The sequence below is a fragment of the Canis lupus genome, chromosome 12 (assembly GCF_048164855.1).
Source record: "Canis lupus baileyi chromosome 12, mCanLup2.hap1, whole genome shotgun sequence".
NCBI classification, from domain to species: domain Eukaryota; kingdom Metazoa; phylum Chordata; class Mammalia; order Carnivora; family Canidae; genus Canis; species Canis lupus.
The window spans coordinates 30155599-30172855 of NC_132849.1; the positions used below are offsets into that span (position 1 = coordinate 30155599).

A 17257-nucleotide genomic window follows, 5' to 3' on the forward strand; every position below is an offset into this window, starting at 1 on the left:
CTTTTCCCCATTAATCCAAGCAAGGCACTGAGCTCAAAGCAGGCCCTGTGGAGGGTGGGGACAGAGGATTGGGCCTGTGCTGGGGTGTCCCACCTGGGTGGCTGGGAGGCTAGAGCCAGGCATCAGAGTCTGGCCTGGTGAGACAGGCCTGGCTCGCTCTGCCTACCTTTTGGCGGGTAACCTGGGCAGCTCCTGCCTCCTTCCGAAGTCCTCTGTAAAAAGGATGAGCAGCAATGTGTGCAGAGGCCCAGTGAGGAGGAAACCCCAGTCCTAGTCCCTCTTGGGTCCTGCCCAGAGCACCCCAGCGGCTGTGCTGGCTCTTCACCTCGGGCAGCACTGCGGATGTTCCTGAGGGGCTCAGGCAATGGCTCTCTGTGCTTGCCCTTGGTGCTATTTATTTGTCGAGTGTGACAGAGCAAGGGATGCACAGATGGCCTCGTGCAGCCCCTGTTCTCTCACACATACACACGCCACAGTCACACCTGTGCACGCCTACCGACACACCTGTGCCTCCACCACACACACATGTGCACCCCCACCCACCACACACACACAGGCACGTGCACCGCTCACACCCACATGCACACACCCACACACATGTGATCTCATACACAAGGTGCGCGGGAGAGTCTTAAAGGAAAAAGGCAGCTGTGAGCCCTGACAGCCTGTCCTGTTTGTTGTCTCAGACACTCTCTGTAGGATTTCCGGGGAGCCTCAGGCCTCTGATGGGAAAATGGGCATAAACCAGGGCACCAGGCTCCCAGGCTGGATGCGGGAAGAGAGAAGGGGAAGGCCTGAGGGGCCCACAGTGGGCCAGGGACTGGCTGCCACTTCGCAGACTCCTGTCCTTTATGCACAACCGCTCTTTGGGATGCTCCCAGCCCCTCCTGGCCATTCCAGCACCCCCTTCTGCTGTGTCCCAGAGTCCCTGTCACTCTGTGTTTTCAGCCGACCTTTGCTCCAGACTCCTAACCCTTCGACCCTTTACTTCCATTCTGTTCTGTGCTGAGACCTTTCACAGAAGCACTAAAGCATATGAATATGTATGTGGGGTCCAGGGCGCTCCCCAGCTCCCCGGGGTTATGATGGGGGACTAGATTTTGCCTGTGGTGGAAATGTGAAGTCACTAAAAGTTCACACAAACAGCTCACCTGGGAAGCTCACACCTTTACAGTGCTGTTAGTTCTGCAGCAGGGTCAAACAACTCCATTTGCTCTCAGGACAGAAACCCAAGAGCAGAGGTGGGCCATGGCCCTGTGGCCCTGTGGTGTGGCCAGCTGTGTGCACGAAGGAGCCGAGTCTGTTCCAACTGATACTGCTTGTGCTACTCGAGTCTTGAATACCCCGCGGGTCTTGCCCCCCAGGCAGTTTTTTTTTTTTTTTAAGCGGCTCCACATCCAATGTTGGGCTTGAACTGACCCCAAGATCATGAGTCACAAGTTATATGGAGTGAGTGAGCCAGCCAGGCGCCCCCTCCAGGCTTTTCTTGGCAACAGCACAAGACCATCACCTCAGTGTTCCTCTCTGTCTCTCCCTAATCCTCTCCACTCCACACCCCTGCCTGACCCCCGTGCTTTTTCCCTGCTGAGCCCTGTCTCCAACTTCCAACTCTGTAGGCTGGAGTATGATTGGGGCTGGAGTATGATTGGGGCTGGAGTATGATGTGCCACCTCCTAGCTGGGGCTTTTTGCACCCCCAAGTGTGGGTGGACATGGAAGAAAGCAAGCTGGGGGGTGGGTGTGGTATGTTCAAGGTCACAAGAAGACCTTGCATATACCCCACCTTTAGCTCAGGGCAATTCCTGGAGGTCAGGAACCTGTGCTGAACTGTCAGGATGTGTTTGCTGGACTGCTCACAGCCCAGAGCATTGGGTGCCAGAGTGGAGGTGGGCAGAGCAGGGCCCAGGACACCATCCACAGTTTGGGCCCAGCCAGGTGCATTGCCCTGCATGGACATGTTCCCCAGACACTGTGCCAGGCACTAGGAGGCCACGTGAAGCATGGAAAAACCAGATCCTATTTCATCGTATGAGGTAGGCACTCATTACTAGTCAACTGAAGCTCAGGGAGGTCACATGACTCAGCAGGTCACAAGTGTTAGAGGCTGAGCAAGGGCTCTGACCTGGAGCATCTTCCATATACTCCAGGCAGGGTAACCCCTACCCCCCATGTGTGTCTTCCATGTCTTTTCTCTTGGGGAAACCTCTGGTATCTCTGGAGGCAGCAGCCACCATCACAGACTAAGGAGCCAAGACCCCAGGGCACCCCTTGTCTCCATGAGGCATGGCTCCTTGTATGCCCCTCAGGGGTGGCACTGCTGGTGTAGTCACACCGAGGGCTTTGTGTGCATGTGAAATGCTAAACTGTGCACAGATGAGGTGCTTCTGCTCCTTTAGAGGGCTCTGGGTGCAGAGAACAATCGGTGCCATTCAGTGTCGCTCTGTCCTTGAGCTCAGCGAGGCCCGGCCATGGTGTTCTGAGCAGTGGGTGCCTGTGGAAGGCAGGCACAAGGCCAACACCCTACACCCTTGTTGTCAGGGGTTTTTCCATTCAGAAGAAGCAGGTCAGAGAGACAGATTTCTGGGACAGCTTGGGGGAAGAAGCCAAGGCCCAGTAAAACATACAGATGTCCCCGAGGCTCAGGCGACCTTGTCAGGTAGGGGCCGGGATTCAAGAAGGCAATGGCTGCACCAGCTGCTGCTATGCCTGGCAGTCCCTTCCGGGCTGCGAAGGCCCCACATGATGTTGGGAGCTGGTCTGCAGCAGTGGCCTCTGAGATGGGCCCGGGAGCCAGGGAGTACAGGGCAGGCGGCATGACAGAGGAGCACCCATCCTAGGCGGAAAAGTGTGTCCCTCAGCAACATTGGGGAGCCCATTCTCAGTGACCCAGAGGCTGGGACTCTGACCCACTCTGCGTTGTCTCCCTAGCATCTAAAATTCCTTTCTGTCAGGATACCAGAACATCTCTCCGGGAGCATGGCTACGCCATTAACTGGATAGACCGGCTTCTCGGGTCTGGCTCCCCATGAAGACAGCAGGACTGGGTTTCAGAATAACCTGGGGTCTTGGCAGCAGACCACTGAATCCAGGCTGGCTGGTTTAATCAGAGAGGTATTTACTCTAGACTGTTGGGAAGTTCACAGAAATTCTGGGGGACCAGAGAAGGAAGCCTGGGCCCTGCCTGCCACCCCAGGAAGTGCCCCCACTTCCCTAGCTGTTCTGGTGGGAACACTGGAGCAGCAGCCACAGGCTCCCGTGTGTTATGTGCAACTGTCCTTACACAAACAAATTCCTGCCCCCTCCCCCAAGGCAGAGACCCAAATTTTCATCCACCATTGCATTCATCTCTGGGTAACTCATTTCTCTTGGGGTTCCCTCAAGCCCATGGTAAGATCATAAAGCCACTAGCACCCTGATTTAAAAAAGTGGTAGTAGAAAGGTATGAGGGCAAAAAGGTAAATTAACTTGTCTATAATCTGTAAGGATATATAAATATACACTGACAGAATTTTAACATATTTGAAGCACCAAGATATGTGTCACATTGTGTTTCAAACTGAGATGCCAGATCAGATGCAAAGTTTCAAGGATTTATCTGAAAACTGGCCACGTGGCCTTTGAAGCTTTCACCTGTATCAAAAGTTTAGAAAGTTGGATAGTTGGAGTTGCCAGGTGGGGGGAGATGATTAGTGAAGAGGATTTCTCTGGAGAGGGTGTACTGGGTCCAAACTCTGAAGTTGAGAGAGTGATGTTTTGTCACCTAACAAAATACCCCCAAATATCACCATTTTGTTTTCTCTCATGTCTATGGATGAGGAATTTAGGCAGGCTTCCCAGGATGGTTCTCCCACCCCACATGGCATTGACTATGATTATTCACTTGCTTTTGTTTAGCTGGTGGCTGGGCTGGGCTAAGACCGTTCCACACATGTGCCTGTGTCTCTCCGCAGAGCTTCTTGGACTTGCTCACCACATAGCTGTCCCCAGTATAAGGGGGCTGGCTTCCAAGAGGGGTGTTCCAGTAAGAAAAGGCAAAAGGGCTCTTGAGGTCTAGGATCCAGAACTCACATAGCATCATTTCCACTGAATGTTATTGGTCCCAACAAGCCCTAAGCATAGCCCAGATTTGAGGAGAATAGAAATAGACTACCTTTCCATGGAGTTGTGGTAGGAAATTTGTGATTGTCTATAAGGCCTCAGTTAAGGGTCCTTGGTGGAGTGATCCAAACTTTCATTCCCCCGGGATCTGAGTTCTTGGTCATCCTGCCTGTAACATCCCACTAACATTTATCACTGTATTCGGCAAAATTAATAAATTCCCTGGAAAAGTCAGTAAATTTGGGACATAGCACTCCCCTCCCCCACCTCATGTAGCTGCAACCTTCTCCTCTGGATCCTCAGGCTCATTCAAACCAACACCCACTATATCAATTCAGCTAAGTGGTATGAGGAGCCCAAAATGGCCAGGTGGCAGCCTCAGTCTCCAGCCTAGAAGCTGCTTCCCTTAAGGAAGAATCCGTGATTTGGGATCTAAAACCTCTAATCTGGAGCCCAGAGTATTAGAGATGGGAAGCAAAAATGGAAGAGGGGGTTGTTGAGGGCTGCTATGAGGGCTGATTGTCATCCTCTTGGTTTCTGGATCCATCATTCTGCTAGAGAAGGAGCATATTCAGTAGCACATCCCAGCATCTGACAGGACAGCATCTGAATAACCTCATGGCTGGTGCTCAGACCAGGTCTACAGTAGGCTCTTCCACTGTTCAGTAAGGCCAGCTGCTTCTGGCTGTGGGGAATAGGATAAGGTCAGTGGGTCTTGCAAAAACTGGCCTTTGGCCACACTTCTTTGTTATCACATGAGTCCCTTGGTTGGTAGCAATGGTGTGTGGGACACTGTGATGGGTGATGGTGTTGGCAGAAGCAGGGCAGGCAGGGATGAAGGTTCATATGCAGAATGAATGTCAGTTCCAGAGAGGATAAGTGGTGGTCCTGCCAGGAAGAAAGGGTACAGTGTAGCTGACCTGCCAACTGGCGGCTGGCTTGTCACCCTGCTGGCAGGCTGGGTACTCAACAACAGCTGTAGCCACAACAGCCTGGTGAGAAGTTCTTTTACTGAACCCCTAAGTAATCTTAGACCATATGACACTTTGTTGGTGAGCAGCGCCAGGCAGCAAGGAATACAGGCTGCCAGGCCATCTTGTCTACCTGGCTACTGAGCTCTTTCTCAGGCCTGGTGCCCTTTGGACAGCAATTACCATGTTTCCTCTTTCCTTTCCTCCACCACCCTGACTCCTGAACAAATGTTTCTCACAGCTGTCCATGAGTGAGCATAAATCCTACCCCAGACCTTCTCTTCTTCCAGGAAATGTGGGCAAGCATATGTATTCAACACTCTGCCCATCAGGAAGATTCCCCTTCTCCATCGTCCTTCCCTGCTGAGTGGGCCACCATGTCAACCTAGTGTTGGTGCCAGCATTTCTTGTAGCTCTGTCTATAAATTACATATAAATGCTTTTCTCTTCATTTTTTAAAAAGATTTTATTTATTTATTCATGAGAGACACGCACACACACACAGAGAGAGAGGCAGAGACACAGGCAGAGGGAGAAGCAGGCTCCATGCAGGGAGCCCAATGTGGAACTTGATCCCGGGTCTCCAGGATCAGGCCCTGGGCTGAAGGCAGCGCTAAACTGCTGAGCCACCGGGGCTTCCCTGCTTTTCTCTTCAGATGGTCTTAGGGGCTCCCCATGAGGTCACAGATACAGGTTGAGAGGAAGCTGGCAGTGCAGCAAGTTCCATGGGGGCCTGAGTCACTTGCTATACACTTACCTGAGCCCTTCAGACCCTCTTCTCCTGTGCTCAGACATCGCATCTGCACATGATGATGGAGTGCTGCACACACACGTATAGGCCTTTAGAGCTGGGGGAGAGGTTGATACTCAGTGCCTGATGGGCAGCTGAGGTCCATGCTACCTGGTGTCCCTCAGACATTCCATCTCCATGAGAACCAGTAGTGAGCTGCTAGTTCCATGTCAAAAGAAAAATCTTTGCCAAAGAAAGCATGGTTTTACTCAAAACCTAGGGAGACCATGGAGTGTTCCTACTGGGAACTGTCATTGGCCCTGCAGAGCATGCTACCTTGCCTTAAATGCAGGGTAGGCTACTGAATGTGCAGGGTTATCAGGCCCAAGGGGGCAGAGCTGCTTTTTTTTTTTTTTTTTAAGAGATTTTATTTACTTATTCATGAGAAACACACAGAGAGAGAGAGAGAGAGAGAGAGAGGCAGAAACACAGGCAGAGGGAGAAGCAGGCTCCCTACAGGGAGCCCAATGGAGGACTCGATCCCGGATCCCAGGATCACACCCTGAGCCTAAAGCAGATGCTCAACCACTGAGCCACCCAGGCATCCCAGGGGCAGAGCTGCCTGTATGCAGCCTGACCTGCTGCACAGCCTCGCCTGCTCCCAGTAAAGCAAACAGTCTGGAGCAGCGTGCTTCACGGTGGTACACAGGAAGGCCATCCCACACCGCACTTCCTTTTACCAGCGGGGAGTGCAAGGTGCAAGAGTTTGTCTTACACTTTGGAGGGAATATTTTGACTTGGCTGCACTTGCATATAACAGAAACCCCAAATAACAGTGGCTTAATTTAGACAGAAATATGAGAAATCTGGGTTAAGCAGTGGCTGGCACTAGTTTAGCAGCTTGGGAATGTCAGAATCAAGGTTTTTTTGGGGGTATTTTTGTCCTTTTCCTCACAGCCCCAAAGTAGTTGCTTTGGCTCCAGCCATAATGGCTTCATCCTAGGCAAGGGGAAGGAGAAACTGGGTGGAAGGAGGAAATGGTAGTGCCTATATCAGGAAAGCACACTCTCAGGGAAATCTCTGAGAGATTTATGCCTGCATATCACTGGCCAGAACTGAGCCACCTTGACTGAAAGGAAGTGGGGGGATGTTGGTTTTTAAAACTGGGCACATTTCCACCTCCAATAGAATCTGAATTCTGTAGGTAAAAAAGAGAAGGAGAACGAGTACTGACATGGCGTTCTCGGCTACACATACCTTGTGAGGTTGTTTTGATGACTGAATGCACTGGTGGCCAGAAGGATCTGAGCAAACTGCCTGGTACATATTAGGTGCCCAGCAAGTGTGGGGGTGAGGGGGAGGGACAGCAGTTTCTGCCCGGTCATATATTTGTTTTCCTCTACCCTTCTCGTCAGAGGGACCCCTTCCCATGTCCCCATTTTCCACTCTAGGACATCAACAGCACTGTGGTCTGGTGTCAGTGAGCAGAGACCAGAGGTCAAGAAATAGCCAAAGTCAGGGCCTCACCCACCCCCTCGCCCAGCTCTGCCCAGGGCCCCCTGGCCCCTGAGCTTCCCAGGCAGAAGCCTGGATGGGAGCAGGCTATTCCCTTTCTGGCTGCAGAGAAGCCCTGGGACATGGGTGAGGCCCCTTGCAGTGAGATCACACTCTCACCCGAATATCACACCAGTGGCACCTCCTCCACTGGTGCTGAGAGCTCAGGAGCAATGCCCAACCCCACCCTCACCCCCTTCCCAGCCCAAGAAGCTGCAGGAGCCCTTCTGTCTCCAGGAAGAGTGAACTCTGGGGTCCTGGGGAGCCAGAGCCAGGCACAAGGTGAAGGGGCTGGCCTGAGGATAGGAGTAGAGGCTGCTACAGGAGGTGCTGGTCAGGCCCTGGGGGCTCTGCGCTGAGGGCTGAGGGGCAGGTGGTCCTGGGGAAGGCTGAGGGAGCAGGAGGCAGAAACAGAGGACAGAGAAGGGAAGGGAAGTCCAGAGAAGCCAAGACACTGAGGGTCAGGTTGAGACCAAGACAGTGGGGAGAGAGCATTCTAAAGGAAGGCTCTGAATGTCAGGTTGGAGAGAGGCAGGCAGAGAACAGAGCAGGCTGGGGGTGGCCTGCACTGTGGCTGGTCACACAGAGCTGAGGGCAGGAGCTGGGGCCCCCAGGATGGGGCCAGGCCCAGGAGTGGTGGGGCGCCGGGAGACCCCAGGCCCAGCCCGGGGGCCTGCTCTGAGGCTTCAGGAGTGCCACCACGGCTGCAAGAAACACCTGGGAGACATCATCAGCTTCTTCTTCCGCTTCATCTCTGGGAACCTGGCTCGAGGTGAGGGCTGCTTTGATAGGACCAGTTAAGGGAGCAAAAAGAAGCAGGTTTGGGACTCAGGACCAATGTGCCTGCCTCGAGTGGGGCAGGGGCAATCAGAGGGGGCAGTGGCCCTGAGAGCAGAGCTGGAAGGAACCCCCTGGCTCGGGGAGCCCTGCCCTCGAATCTGCAGGCCGTGAGTCCCAAGCCAGGGCTCCGGTACTCTCAGTACTCTCGGGCCTGGGGAGGGAAAGGAGGTGGGAGGGGCTTTCCTTCTCCTGGTGCACAGACTCAGGCTCAGCCTGGCTGGGAGGGAGCAGGAGGCTTTGGGGCCAGCCCACCTGCCTTGCACACACTGATCCCCTCGCCCAGGCCTCTCCCCTCCTTCCTCCCCTCCCCAGAGCCCTCTCCTGCTCCACCAAAGAGATGTGTGACTTCTGCAGTGAGGAGTGAGGGAAGTGCTTGATCAGTGACCACTATATTTTAAAATCTATAAAACCAACCACTTGATCAGTGACCACCATATTTTAAAATCTATAAAACCAACCAACCTGGAATTTTTGGCAGGGATACAATAGGGCCACCAGGCTCAGGCCTGGGGAGGAGCCCTGTGTGGGAGTGACAGGTGCCACTTCTCCTCTGCCTCCTCTGCCCCTCATCAGGATGAGTGCTCAAGGGCTAAGCAGGACAAAGACCCAGGATCAGCCATGGGGACCAGAAGGCAGGCCCAGGGAGAGGGGCTCCTGCGCTTCAGGACCTGGTGTTTTCTTGGCCAGGTGTGCTGGGGAAGGTGGTGTTGGGAGCTCCGGACACTGAAAGGGGAAACCTCAACAGCTCCAGGCTTCTGGGTCCTTTTGTCTTATCCTGTTATTGGAGGGATATGAAGGAAATTAGGCTAAAGTAATTGCATGATTCTCTAAAGAGATATCAAATGAAATCCCTAACACATAAACATGAGTCAGTGTAGACATGTGATATATTGGCTTTCTAGCCAAAGATGAAAAAAAAAAAAAAGTACTTTCTGCTGCCCAAAGATGCTCAGAGACACTGAGGGACTGAGTGGGGCTGGACAAAAGCTTGACCTTTAGTCCCCTCTCTGGAGGGTAGGGGCGTTGTCCCTTGTTCTTCCTCCCTGCCCTGCCCTGAGCATCTGGCACAAAGCCTGGAGCATGAAATCCTTGTCAAATTAATGAATAATATTTTAAGAAGAATAAAAGCACAAAATTTAGCATATAATCAAACATATCAGTCATCTCAAAATCGATCAAATAGTAATGGTTTTAAATACTCAAAAGCTGGGATACCTGGGTGGCTCAGTGGTTGAGCATCTGCCTTTGGCTCAGGGTCCTAGGATCGAGTCCCACATCAGGCTCCCCACAGGAAGCCTCCTTCTCCCTCTGCCTATGTCTCTGTTTCTCTCTGTGTGTCTCTCATGAATAAATGAAATCCTAAAAAATAAATACTCAAAAGCTATAATAGATCTCTAGGAATAAGTAGACACGATTCTGATCTAATGAGGCTTGCAGAGGGAGATCAGATGGAGGTCTGAGTCTGAAGCAGGGGTGGAACCTCACGGGCCTCTAATGGGGGACTCAGGCCAATGTTGCTGCAGGAAGTCGGAGCCCAGCCACAGCCAGCTTTTCAAAAGCAACAGAAGATCTGTCTCTGCTGGGGTTGCCCCTTAGCCCCTCCTCCCAGCTGCTGACCTTCCCTACCCCAGGCAGTCACTGTCGGGGACGATGGAACTTTGCAGATGGTAGGCTACTTCTCTGGGAGTGGAGACCCCTGAGGGTCAGGCTTAGTGGGAGAGGGATGTGCCTGGAGTTACCAAGTCTCTGGCCGGGACCTCACTAGCTACTTCTGCTGGTTGGTCCTGCTTGTTCCTGCTGGTTGGTGATCTTGAGCACCTCTCCTGCCATGGTCAGCCTGGGCTCTTCACCTGTCCTAGGGGGATATGTGTCACAGTACCTGCTATACAGGGCTACTAGGAGAGTCAGCAAGACCCCTTGCTTACTGGGTTTCAGTGAATGGGAGTCTTTATTACCCAATAGCTTCATGTACCTTTTTCAAACCTTTTTACATGCTTGATCCTCTTGCAGGCTCATGGAGGCTTTTTCTCACTCCCTTTGTGTGTCTCTCTGTCTCAGTCTGTCTTGAAAGGAGGAAAGAGGCTACAGGTCAGTGTCACCTAAGAGTATAATCTGCCTCCCTAGGCTTCAGGCTCCTCATCTGACCAAAAAAAAAAAAAAAGAAAAGAAAAGAAAAGACACAAAGACTTGAGCTTGCTTGCCTACTTCTGAGCTCCTTCCAGGTCAGGTTGGGATGCTGGTTCTGGGATTCACACTAAGTGGGGGTACAGGGGAGCCATCTGGGCCCGGGGAACAAGGAGGGCAAGAGCAGGCTGGTGTGAACACTGAGATGCTGCTAAAACACAACCTTTGGCCACCAGTGTCTGGAATAAGCCAGTGGAGGTGGTGATTCCTTGTTACCTCTGTCTCTATCCATCTTCCCTGTGTGATTGCCCTTCACTGTCCTTGGGAGAAATTCTGTTCGGGTCCTGTGGGCATCTTTCAGGTGTTAGTGGGTCCTCAGGGAATCCTGTCTGGGCCAGATCAGAATTCTAATCTCACCCACAGGGTCTGAGGGCGCTCTGCAGAAACGCATCCTCTGCTTCCAGGACCGTCACCCGGTGGGTGTCCAGTTCCCTCCTCTTACCCTGGCTGCCTCTGGCCATTGTAGCCATGGCTGCCACCTGACCTCCTCCAGGTGTGGGTCAGACCCACCTGGCCCCAGGGACACATGCCCAGACCCCAACAGGCTTCCTGGAAGCCCCTCATTGGACAGAGGACTAAAGCCACCTTGGTGTAGGAGGAGGATAAAATACACAGCACACCAACCAACCTTTCCAGAGATGTTCCCTTTCTCTTCTCCACCAACCTTTTCCTTCTCTGCCCCCTGGTGGGGTGAAGAAGGGTGGATCACAGGACCGGTTACCTAGTCCCTTAGTATGACCTGCAGAGTGGTCTCGGCCATTGGAGCCTCTGCCCAAATTCAAGGAAAGTCACATTTAACACCTGGATTTGAGACATGGAGTCCACTCAAGACGGGGGGAGCCCTATCTTCTGAGCCACTCGCCACACACTGCCCAGGCCCAAGGCTCCCAGGGACAAGGCATGGGGCAGTGGCAGGGAAAGGCCAGGAGCCAGGAAAGAGGGCCTGTGCTTCCGATTGAGGACACAAAGCCTTGAGGTTCCAGACAAAGCTGGGCACAGCTGGCTTGCATTGTCAAAGCATCATTCTCTGTGTGTTAAAAATATCGTTCTTCCACAAATAGACAGTGAGTATGTGTCAAGGTTCTATTGAAGTACTTAATAAGGAAACCAGCAGAATGACAAAGCTGATTCAAAAGAGAAAGAAACACAGGGATTTTTAGAGAGGGTGGAAATAAAAGGGACACTGACATATGACCTCTCAGTTAGGCTGAAACTAAGAAAGATCCAGGGCAGGGAGACAGCCACCCGAGGGGTTATCTTCTCTGCCAGAGAGAAGAGGAAATCATCACCTCTTATCAGTTTTATAGGCTTGTAAAATGTTTGGGACCTCATCAATTATACCGCTTGCTTCTGCTCCCCTGCAGAGTCTGATGCTCTGGGCAGGCATTGGACAATGCCCTAGCAGGACTGACAGGCTGTGCAACACTCTCTGCACCTTATTCCCATAGTTTTTAAGCAGAATACCGTCTCTGGCACTCACAGCTGATCAAAGGTAAACTGAGGCACGTTAAAAATCTCAAGAGTTTGTTTGAGCATGCATCAATTCAAATAGGGCAGCGCTTACCAGAAGGTGGTTAGGACTGCTCCACGGACAGGAGCGAGGGGAAGGGTTTTATAAGGAAGATACAGAAGTAAAGCAAGGAAATATTTGATTGGCCATGGCTTAATTGGTCGCCTTCTGTGGGAAAGCCTGGTTGGATGTTTGTGATTGGTTGGTCTTAAATTGCCTTGACTCTGGCCTAGGTTTGGGTTGGGTTGCATAGAGCCAAGGCATTAGAGACACCACAGTCCAGTGGCCTCCTTGTTTCATCTCCTTAACCATTCCTCCTCTTTCGGCCATCCTTCATACATGAGGGATTAACTGACAATTGGACATTACTGGCGCCCTCAGCCACCCTCGGGGTTAAGTTCTGATCTTGTCATGAAACACAGATTATGATGTCAGGATGCGGAAAAACCACGTTTGCTGTTCATCTCATTGTTCATCTTGTTTCTGTTTCTCCAAGCATAGTGAGACCATCTGATGTACTTCTGATGGCTGTGAATCCATATTTCAGACCCTCGAGAGAACACAGTGTGCCAGGGAGATCACAGTGATAACTCTCAGGAGAATAATACCAAGAGATTGAAGTGTGAGAGAATGTGTCTGAAGGGGCATCAACCTGTTTTAGCCAAGTGCTTTGTTTGCTAACTTTTTGTGTTTGAATGTCTGCTATACCGAGGCATCGATCCAGGTACAGCAGAAGGTAACTGCTCTATGGCACAGACTCCTTGCTCAGCCAACAAGCAATTCAACAAGCAAAGCAATTCTGTTATCTAAAACACTTTATCGGCTTAAAATAACACCATGCCAAGAGGCATATTTTGGGTGGCATCTTTTGCTGCCCTTTATTCCCTCCCTTTGAAATCCCTCCAAGAAGTTTCACAGCCTAGGGTTTGAGTTGGTGGACTGTGCCATCCCACTGAATGCATCCCTTAGTGCTGAGAATAGATCAGTTCAGTTAAATAGTTGTGTCTTATTTCAGAAAGAGGTACCCAGGGGGTTCCCAAACCTAGGCCTAGATGGTGCAATCAGGTGTTTAGTAAAAGGCATTTCTGTGGAAGCAAAAGAAAAACAAAGGTTAATGGTTAGAGAAGAGTATAAACCAGAGCTTAGAGGGGAGCCAATCCAGAAGATTTCTAGATGTTGAGCTCCTAAACATACAACTCAAAGCATCATCTTTTATAGTTTGGACGTCTCTGGTGGTGTCATCCATGATATGGAGAGTTTTCTTTCTTTCTTCTTTAAAGATTTATTTATTTGAGAGAGAATGAGAGTGAGAGAGATCACAGAAGGAGAAGGAGAAGCAGACACCCCACTGAACAAGGAGCTCGATGTGAGGCTCCATCCCAGGACCCTGCAGGGATCATGACCTGAGCCAAAGGCAGAAGCTTAACTGACTGAGCCACCCATGTGCCCCTATGGTGAACTTTCTGAGCAACAGGCACAAAGCTTATCCATACATGAGCCGTTGTGATTATTTCTCTAAAGTTTATATCTAGTTGTCTAGCATTGGTTGGCAGGGCTTCAAGGAAAGGGCAATTATTGTTCTTAATGAGTCTAAGTCAGAGGAAGAAAATTAGAAACATTAGTTTGGAAAGCTATAGCCAGATTTCAGAGAAAAATCAGAAGAATTTAGGATCCAGGCCAGGTTACAGGTAGATAACAAACCTCAAAGGCAATGAACGGGACTGGAATTTGATATCCACAGGGGTATGTGATAGTTTTCTACAGAAACTATAATTTTACAGAAACATAGTTTTTCTCTCAATTACCCAATTTCTAGTAAAGAAAATTAGACAAATTTGTTTGCAAAATAAGTTGTCTCATTAAATTTGGCCTGATAATTTATATAAGAATGACAAGAACAGTGATTTTACATATATCCTTAAATATAACGTTCCAGTTAAAGCTCGGTCATATCTAAGGGGCTTTACTGGATACATTAAGTCATTCTTGGTTTATTAGATTTTTTAAAGCCTCATTAATCTAAGAAGTCAATCCAAGGACTTGCCCAATTGTGCCCTGTTAGGAGAACAGATTCTTTTTGAACTTAACAAAAGCCTGCATTGTCTTGAAAAATAAGAACAGCCAGTATGAGTTTCTGGATTCTGATGGAATCAGGCAGAGAGAAAAAAATTAATATACTATTATTATTATATATTATGTAATAATAATTTATATGTTCTATATTTGTTTACAAAGAATACTTTACCAAATTGTGGTGTTATAACTTTTTTAAAAAGGAAAAGAAGCATTTTTTAAATCCAGAAAACAAAACGTTGAAAAATCGGCCATGCCTCAAACAAAGTAATAAGATTTATCATCATCCTCATCCCATTCAGTCCCACATCATTAATTCTTTTTATTTTAAATATTTATTTATTTATTTATTTATTTGAGAGAGAGAGAGCAGAGGGAGCAACAGAGGTACAGAATCTCCAACAGATTCCCCACTGAGCACAGAGGCTTACTGAGGGCCCCATCCTATATGACCCTGAGGTCATCAGCTGAGCTGGAATCAAGAGTCTGGATGCGTAACTGACTGAGCCACCTAGACGCCCCTCAAATCATTAATTCTTGATCCTCAGCAGTTTTACGATGCCATCATTTTTCCCACTAGGACTCTCACAGTTTAGTGGTATAATCTTGAAGTTATTAGGGATCTGTACCTGTCAGAATTCTTTCCATGAATCTCTTTGTAAAGGAAGCCCTTCTGCAAAAGCATTGGAGTAAAACAATAACTGTGTGTAAATATCAAAAGACTTAAAAGTGGCCATGGTTAGGGACGCCTGGGTGGCTCAGTGATTGAACATCTGCTTTTTGCTCAGCGTGTGATCTGGGATCCTGGGATCCAGTCCTGCACTGGGCTCCCTGCAGGGAGCCTGCTTCTCCCTCTGCCTGTGTCTCTGCCTTTCTCTCTGTGTTTCTCATGAATAAATAAATAAAATCTTTTAAAAAAAGTGGCCATGGGTAAAGATCTGAGGAGAGTTCTTATAATGCTGCTAATGAGGGATTTTCATTATTTCTTTGACATACATTTTAAGATAATAACTAGCATTATGATTGATAACATGATACCAGGACACATGAGATCTCTAGGAATTTCATATAATTTCTGGAACATGTAACATCAGTAACACGTATCCATACAAATATAACTTAAAGAAGGCTTAGCATTACTTCTTTGACAATTCTTTCCACTTAATGTAATACATCAAATAAGCTTAATTTGTTTTATGGCTCTCTTTTTTTAAGAAAAGAGAACTAGGGCAGCCCGGGTGGTTCAGCGGTTTAGCGCCGCTTTCTGTCCAGGGCCTGATCCTGGAGACTCCGGATCGAGTCCCATGTCGGGCTCCCTGCATGGAGCCTGCTTCTCCCTCTGCCTGTGGCTCTGCCTCTCTCTCTCTCTCTCTCTCTCCGTGTCTCTCATGAATAAATAAATAAAATCTTAAAAAAAAGAAAAGAGAACTAATCTGTTGAGATGTTCTAGAGTCCTCTGGAGAATTCCAAGGTAGCTAAGGCCAAAAAGACTTCATGTAGGATTTGATTATAGGAAGTTTATAAAAGGTTTATTTATATCAAAAGGCTTGAAAAGTTGATTAAATATGATCTTGATAATCTAGTCGACCAAAGTGATAAAGACTTCTAAGGCAAATGAGGTTTTATGAAATAAACACACACAAAAAAACCTTAGCTCTTTTAATAGTAAAGACTCCTTTCTCCCAATTAATCAAAGAACTTATAAAAAGAACACAAGAAATTACTTTGGTAAAATTCAATCTTTGCTTTCCAGGTGGATTATCCAAAGGTGAAGGAAAACCCTTCGGAATCTCTTATCAAGAGCAGGCCTATCATCCAAGAATACTTTGTTCTTTTAACAAATGAAAGAGAATTACATTTTAATTTTGCGTAGGCATACTATTACTATTTAAGCTTATTTTTAAAATCCTTCTAATAAATCCATTCGATGTCAGCCAACCTGACCACATGAGATTTTCCTCTGTCTCTTCCCACTTTCCAGATTCATTTAGTTTTTGTCCTTCATTCTCTTCCTTCTCATTCTGAAATGACCAGTTACTCTACAGCAGGGCAAAATAACTATTTTCCCTTAACAAAAACGCGTTTTCATATTTTATATCTTTTCTTACCAAAAATACGTTCTACTTTCCTTGCATGCAGAGTTGTCTCTCTCATTATTTCTAGTGGTTTTGATTATGTATATCAGACGTTTTAACCCTTAGAAACCCTAATTTCTAGTTAAACTAAGGAGTGAGCACTTGTGGATAGTTACACCAGCATTCTATAGATTGGCAAACTTATTAGTACATTTCATAATTTCTACGAGCATATTCTTCCCCATAGTAAATTTTTCCACATGGCACAAAACATGTATATCGACAGAAATCTCATCAGTTGGTCTGCATTAAGAAGCCAAAGGTAGGGATCCCTGGGTGGCGCAGCAGTTTGGCGCCTGCCTTTGGCTCAGGGCGCGATCCTGGAGACCTGGGATCGAATCCCACATCGGGCTCCCGGTGCATGGAGCCTGCTTCTCCCTCTGCCTGTGTCTCTGCCTCTCTCTCTCTCTCTCTCTCTCTGTGTGTGACTATCATAAAAAAAAATAAATAAAAAAAATAAAAGAAGCCAAAGGTAGACAAGCCTAGGTTCGAGTAATGAGTCCTCAGTATTTTATCTTACTAGGAAACTATTGAGAAAGGCAGTCTCATGCCCCACAATCTTTGATGGCCACTCCACCACCTAAGAGAGGGCCTTAGGCCTGGAACACTTCCTTACCAAGAGGTAAAAAGCTCACACAGCCTGTGTTGGGCTTATCACCTTTCATGGGCATATCCCTCCTTGTTTACCTTTCTGAGTATTCTTTTGTCTCTGCTTAAAGTGTGTGCATCATATGGTACCTGGGCAACCCAGGGTTATATCTGTCCTCCGCAGGGAGGGGCAAGGAGGGATGAGAGGGGTGCTCATAATAGTTCCACTGCAGCATGAGAAGGGTGCTCATAATGGTTCAGTTGCCCTGTATCAGCTACCAGGAGAGACCTCTAGCCTTGCGGGAACGATGTCTACTCCGGAAGCTGATCTTGCTCTGTCTCTTCTCTATGTAAGTGAAGTGTTGTTCCACCTGATGCTTGGCTGATTTGTGTTTTCACTGGCAACTCTGATCCCAAGATGCAGTGGGCAGAAGTGGTTAGAGTCCTCTAAGTGGGACTGGTAACCTGTACTCTGTGCCCTATTCTGTTGGGATTGGTAACAAAAAATAGGAGGGCTTTGAATTGCCTTAAGAGCTGCATTTCTGTTCTTGCAAAGAAAAACTGGATTGTAGCCT

General features: G+C 48.7%; 1 protein-coding gene across 1 annotated transcript in view; it reads left to right on the top strand.

Annotated features, from left to right (window-relative positions):
* KCNIP3 (potassium voltage-gated channel interacting protein 3) overlaps positions 1–17257 on the top strand; it is an 82777-nt gene that overhangs the window by 11041 nt on the left and 54479 nt on the right. The gene's annotated exons all lie outside the window — the stretch shown is intronic.